Source organism: Anser brachyrhynchus (genome assembly GCF_964034855.1).
Source record: "Anser brachyrhynchus genome assembly, chromosome: 2".
Classification (NCBI taxonomy): Eukaryota; Metazoa; Chordata; class Aves; order Anseriformes; family Anatidae; genus Anser; species Anser brachyrhynchus.
In genome coordinates, this window is record NC_137695.1 from 158231062 (window position 1) to 158238362 (window position 7301).

The 7301-nt window shown below is 38.9% G+C and overlaps 1 long non-coding RNA gene across 1 annotated transcript; it reads left to right on the forward strand.

Annotated features, from left to right (window-relative positions):
• The first annotated feature begins 1854 nt into the window (after positions 1 to 1854).
• On the forward strand, positions 1855 to 6195 carry LOC308188818. The gene is made up of 3 exons (XR_013945795.1): positions 1855 to 2237; positions 2372 to 2404; positions 2857 to 6195. It is a non-coding gene; the product is annotated as an uncharacterized lncRNA (long non-coding RNA).
• Positions 6196 to 7301: the final 1106 nt, after the last annotated feature.

Consider the following 7301-nt stretch of genomic DNA (forward strand, 5'->3'; position numbering starts at 1 on the left):
ATCAATCCAAGAGGGTGGATATACTGATATATGAGAAGGTGTGTGTGTGAACTGACAATGTTGGTATCATCCAAGAGGTGAAGGCATAACTCTCAGATTGGATGTAACAGGTATCTCCCTTGAAATCGTTATGAATCAGTGAATTACTGCTGCAGCTGTGGTTATTAATAAAACATCAACAACCAAATGTCATTAAATTTGGTCTGGAAACTGCAACGTGTAATATCCTTACATGAAAAAGCCAGTTATTTACGATACATTTAAGATTCCAACATGGGGCCTAATGCAATTAGTCAAAATCATTTTGAAAATAGCCAAGAATCCCTAGGACGTCTCAAAAGGCTAAAAGAAATCTAACTAGAGTTAAAAAATTGCTATTAATGACCCTGCTGTGATGGAATAAAATAGAAGCTGCTTCTCCTTGCAAAGCGAACGAAACCAAAAGGATATTATCCCTGCAATTAATTCCATGGTCATAATTCCTGAAGGAAATTTTCTGATTTCCTCGCTGGTAAATACATTTTCCTCCACTAATTTGACTTATATCTTGAACAAAGTGCCGGCTTGCTTGAAACATCGCTTTGCTGGTTACAGACTTCAGTAATTTAATCAGAGTTTTTTCTATTTTGGAAAACAAAGTTGTTTTTTTTTTTCTTTATTAATTTGGATAACTGAAATATATTTAAAATTTTATGCATTCTACACACACACACACATATATATATATTATTTTTTTTTTCAGTGGGGATATTAAGAAAAATCAACAACAGCATCCTAAGCACATTTAAGAGAAGTTTAATTTGTCATTATTATAAGAAACACATCTTGTGCTTAAGGTTATTCAATAAGATACAATATTTGTTGCTTTTCAATTTCTTAGAATCTTTCTAAGATTTTTTATAATGAGTGTGAAGGGATTTTTTTTTATTATTCTTAGTTTTATTTTTTCCCAGGTCTCTGCTTCAAGCTGAGATGTTTTGTCTGGTTGACTTTGATTGTTTTTTTTTTATATTTCCACCCAGGAATACAGTAACAGTTTTCAGCAGGAAAGTTAGAGGAAAATGCATTGCTTTTTTCAATATTAAAAAAAAAAAAAAAAGTTGGCTATACTGTTAATAAGTTTTTGCAGTCTGTGCTGGCTTGGAATTTGTCAAGAAACTTGCTGTTTTGAGTGTGTGACTGTGTGTGTGACTTTTTTATCTGAAAATCCATGGAAAAATAATTATATTCAGACAATTTCTTAGCTCTCTGTGAGCAGAACAGAGCTGTTAGGTACTCCATTTTCACTGAGTAGTCAGTAAACTCCCACCATCCTTAAATGAACTCCATAGAGGTTGCACATGTACTTTCTTCATATGAAGTCCTACTAGAATCCAGAAAGGAAACTTTTTTTGTTGTTGTTGTTGTTTTTCCGGTGGTTTGTCAAATGTTTTGGTGGTGCTCAGCTCTTAGAAGAAGGAGGAAGACCCTTGAATAGAAAGCAGAAAAGCAGAATCTCATGGGGGGTTGCTAAAAAAAAGATTGAGTAACGGTTTGGAGAAGGGACAAAATAGGTTTGATGTGTATAAAGTGGATAGAAATAATTAAATTATTAAGGTGATGGAGCAGGAGAGTCACTCATCAAGTGAGGTTTTGGGTGCAGTACTGAATGCAGGTGCCATCAGTCTGCATGGCGTTGCCATCAGTGGGGATGGGCATCAGCTCCTAATTGTAGACATGCAGGTGTAGGCCTCATTGCCTATGCTGGCAGCTTAATTTTACTTTATGATATTATTTGTAATCAGATGACTTCAAAATTTCTTCGATAAGGTCTGTGCCCTCTTCAGTGGGGAACTGATGGATCAAGTTTGGGGATATATCAGGGTACTTAAAGGGTACTTAAAGGGGCTCTTGTCTGTGTGATGCTCATAGCATTATTCACAGAAAATGGAATTTAAATGAAGTGACAGGATAAGGAAAGTGTACCGGAAGAGAGGGGTTGGCCTCCACGTATAGGGAACTGGAAGCTATCCTGAAGGAAGGAATGGTTTCCCTGCCTCTGCCACTGAGCACATTGCTTGGATTCAATATTTGCTGCTGACTTCATCTTCTTCGTTTTCTGAATGGAGAGAGTGACATTTGGGGACAGATTTACTTTTGGCTGAGCTTTTTCAGGTACAGCAGAAGCTCATTGGAATTTGCCTTTAAGTATACCAGATTGCTACATACTCTGGAAAATCAATATGTCAACCTCTCAGGTAAAAGTACCACAAAACAGTGTTGTAAATTTATATGTATGGCATTTATAAAACCTTCTCAACTGATCTCCTCCCTCATGTCTATAGATGACCTGTGTTCTTCTTTTCCCTGAACTATTTCTTTCCTTTTTCAGCCTCAGCTTTGCCAAAAAAACTGTTCAGCATGGGTAAGTTACCCTGTTTTTTCTCCCTGCACCTCTTTGGATTCCTACTCTTTTCTCTGCTAGAATTTTAAGAGAAGGCTTGAGTTGTTTTTTGTTTGGTTGGTTGGTGTCTTTTTATTTATTTATTTATTTTCAAGTTCATAGTGCCTTATTTCTCTCACTCAGTTCCACTTAAAACTATTCCCCCAAATACTTTGCTGGCCTCTCAGATATATCTCACAGAGCTCACAGAATTTTTACTATGGATTTCCACACAGTTGTCAGGTGTAATCCTTCTTCTAGTAAACCAAATGAAAAAAAAAATATATATATATGTATATATATGTATATATATATAGTTTGCTGGCTTGAGCTTCAAGCTGGTCCTCTTAATGATCTTGTCTGATGCAGCTAATATTTATTGAGTGTCTGCTACTGTTATTATGATATCAGCACTGACCAAGTCTCTCTCTCAGGGCTCCCTTACCTGTGCCAGGACCAGATCACCCTCCATTCTCTTAGTCAATATATTAGGCTTCATCATTTTAGAGGACCCTGGGTGCCTTTGGGAACATTTCAGCATCTCCTCTGCCCAATTTCTCTGTTTCTTCTGAGCTCATTTATTGCAGCTAAGAATTTGTAGACTCTTGCTTATGAGCAACACTTGAGGGTATGTGACAAGAAAAATATTCAGTTACTGAAACATTTGGTCTGTCAGCACAGAGGAGGATATAAAAAGCTTCCAAATATCCCCCCAAACCACATCCCATATCCCACCATGTCCTCTTTGGCGCTGCATTGTTCTACTTGTCCTACAAGTCCCAATCAAAAACTCTACCATTCTTCTGCCTTTTTGACATGAAAATAATGTCCACATCATACAGTCAGGCTCAGGATTATGTTTAATTATCTCCCCATTTCAGCCTGCCAGGATCACTCTTGAGCCATAGATTCACACGTGTTGTAATCTTTTCTCAATAATCACCTTTCCTGTCTGCTTCTCTTATTTGTATCATGATATCTCAATGGAAAGGGCTGGTTTGTAGCTCCCTTCTTGCTCATTGTAATAGACTGAACTTGCAATTTCAGCTGTCAGCTGGAATTTGGCACTAACTCCCACCCAGCCCTGGATCCAAAGATGGCAATAGACAGCCTTACTCCCTCTGCACTCTTTTTAGCTTTTCTCAGAGGAGCTCCTCTCCTGGGTACATCCTGAACCTGTCTTCAATCCCCAGAAGACCCCAGTTTTCCTTGGTTCTCCTCATGAAACTTTCAGGGACGTTTAGATGAGCTTGCTCCCTGACTTTTTTTTTTTTTTTTACTTTTTTTTTCCATTAGCTTGCTCTTATTTTTTCTTATGTAGACAGCGTTGGAGCTGTCATCCCAGAACTTGTGCCTAGTGAAGAATCAGTGGTTGAAAAACTTGTTGTCATATACATATATATTTATGAAATATGTCCCTTTAATCCTCCCATTATTGTAGCAAAAACCCCAATTCCAAAGCCATTAACTTGGTGATTAGGAAGGGAATATCTAGGGACAAACAAGCACAAACAAGCTGTTCCTGAAATTTCTATCCAATATATCATTCCAAGTCTCTGACTAGGGGCCTGTGTATATAAGTGTGTATTCCCACAGGTAGCAGTGTTACAGAAATAATGCAAGTGCAGTTATATGGACCTATGTGTTACTCTTTCCTAACCACATTTCTGTTTGTGTGTGTCCATGTTCTGCATTGCCTTTTTGCCTTCTACTCTCACTAAAATTACCTCGTGGGCTGCTTACAAGCAGAAATTTCAAAAGACTCCACAAGAACAGACTAAAAGAAATATAGGGAGAACAGAATGATTTCAGAAAGAACTGTGTGTAATTTAATTTATATTAAAACCTATTAAAACCAGGAAAGAGTCAGAGAACAGTAACAATGTGAACAAAGTTAACAACTTGGATCTGCAGAATGATCTCAAGAACAGACTAGGATTCTTCAGCCTGGAAAAGATGTAACTGAAAGGAAATTTAGTGTGAATGTGAAAACACATGAATGGCACACAACGGTTGTGTGAGGGATGCGAGTGTAGACTGACGTGTAGACTCTGCATCTTGAGGTCAGAGGAAAAGAGAGTCTTCTGGGGCATTATTACCCTTAGATTGCCTGATCCAGATTTATAACATAGTCAGAAGAAAAAATGAGATCATAATACCTGCAAGAGATGTTTCAGTAGGTTCGGACTACTCCTTATTGACTGCATAACCAGATGGAGGAATCATTTACTGCTATGTAGATATTTACAGTGTAGGTGTCTACATCTGAACTCTGTCCCTTCCAAACTTTCTTTACAATGAATGGAGAGTGAGTCAATTAACTTAGTGAAGTCTAAGACATGATTCATCTCCTCCTACAATAGATAGATAAAATAGATCAGACTGACTGTACCCTCAACAGTCCCGTTTATTTTCACGTACTGTAGAAGGGAGACCAAGGCTCAGGCATAAAAATCTACACTGAAATTAAAAGCAGCGAGATCAACCTTTTCCATCATGTCCGAAAGCCCTGGAGACACTGATTTCTGTAGCATTCACTGCCTGCTTGACTTCAGCTGTCCAAGAGGAGCTGTGGAAAGACCAAGACTTTAAATGTCCCCTTCACTTTGAGATGACCAGCTCCAAGTCACGATGAGGGATGAGTGCTGCTTGCTGGATGCTGTGTCTTTGCTAGAAGGCAGGCTCTCATCAGGCATATTGTCCAGACTGAGCCTGTTTAAGAGGTTATATCCCTCCTTCCACACCCTTTTCTTAACATGACCCTGTTCCTCTGCTAGAAAGTATTGCAATTTCAGGTCTGGCTGTGTAACTCTCATGGTGTTGCTTTACAACCAATTCTGTCAAAATGGCCCAGATCTGAAACCCCGGAAATTAAAAGCATGAAAGTGCAGTTAGCTGTAATCAAGTTGATAATCACTTACCCAACATCAGCTGGGAGCATCACAATACCTCTGATACTAGACTGGATAACTTGACTGTTTTGTGTGAGTTTTTTTTTTTTTAATGTATGAGTGAACAGAAAACTGAGTCAAAAGCAATACCAGCGCCAGACTGAAGTGACCATCTGCTGACTTCAGAGAGAAATCTACTTTAACAAATATCACAGAAACTGCATTTCCCCTTTTAATATGTGTGCCGGACAACCTAAGAATCACAAAACCCAAACTTTCTCGAGTACATATTTCTGGAAGTTAAGAAATTTACTGCATTACTGAGATGAGGAATTAATGTTTCAAATATCAGATATGCGTATAATTGCACATACAGACAAAGCAATGAGATGGATGTTAGTTCAGAGTGATATTCCAGACAGTCAAGCTGGAAAAGCTAAAGCAGCATGTTCTTCTGGATTTTCTCATGCAAAATAAAATCTTTAAAACTCCGATCTTTCTAATATTTGAAAGGTACCTAGGAATTTCAGTCACTATCCATTTTTTCTCCATAAGAGACAGCAAGTTTGCTAAACAGGATATCTAAGATATAGAATAATAACTGTGCAGTATTAGCAGGGTTGGTGCCTCTAATGTCAGGACAGCTTAGCTTTACATCAGGACACAATTCTGAGAAATATTTTCTGGCTGTTTTCAGGGTTTTCAAATTAGGGTCAAATAAACTCAGTTCCTGACTATGTTCGGACCTTAATGAATAGGAGCTGGCAAAATCTCAGTCTTTCTCCTCCAGAAATGGTATATTTTTAGTGAGTTTACTTACTAAAAATTTCTTATCTTTTCTCATTTTCTGTTAAGCAGAGAGAAAGAAGATAGATGGTAAGGATATACCTTAACATTAATTTAATTGACACCACTATTTGTTAGTTTTGATGCACAAAGTATCCAACTTGTGCTATATCTGAAAGCTCCCACTGCTGTTATCTTTATTATTCACAGACAACACCAAGTTAGGCAGGACTATTGATCTGCTTGAGGGTAGGAAGGCTCTGCAGGGGGATCTGGATAGGCTGGATCAATGGGCTGAGTCCAATCCCATGATATTCAGAGGGGCTAAGTGCTGGGTCCTGCACTTGGATCATAACAACCTGATGTAGTGATATGGGCTTGGGGAAGAGTGACTGCAAAGCTGTCCAGCAGGAAAGGACCTGGTGGTGCCATTAACAGCCAGCTGAACATGAGCCAAGAGTATGCCCAGGTGGCCAAGAAAGCCAACAGCATCCTGGTTTGTATCAGAAACAGTGTGGCCAGCAGGACTAGGGAAGCGATTGCCCCCTTGTATGTGGCACTGATGAGACTTCACCTTAAATATTGTGTTCAGTTTTGTGCCCCGCGCTACAAGAAGGATCTTGAATTGCTTGAACATGTGCACAGAAAAATAGAAATGCTGCCAAAGGGACTAGAAAACGAGACTTGTGAGGAGCCGCTGAGAGAACTGGAGTTGTTTTGTCTGGAGAAGAGGAGGCTGAGGGGAGACCTCATTGCTCTTTACCATTACCAGTTGCAGCAAGGAAGGTGTCAGTCTCTTTTCTCAGGTGACAAGTGATAGGACATGAGGAAGAAGTCTCAATTGTGCCAGGAGAGGTTTAGATGAAATATTAGGAATAATTTCCTCATGGAGAAGGTGGTCAAGCATTGGAACAGGCTGCTCAGGGAAGTGATGGAATCTCCATTCCTGGAGGTATGTGACAAGATGTGTGCACGTGGCACTAAGAGACATGGTTTAGTGATGGGACTCGATACGTCAGATTGATGGTTGGGCTTGATTATCTTGAAGGACATTTCCAACCTAGATGATCCTGTGATTCAATGATTATGGTATTCTGAGGATGCAAATATTGCAGCATTAGGAAACAATGACATATTACACTAACTGTTCCCTTTAAGAGATTCTAATAATGGATCCCCAGCAAGTTCTTCATTTAATTCAT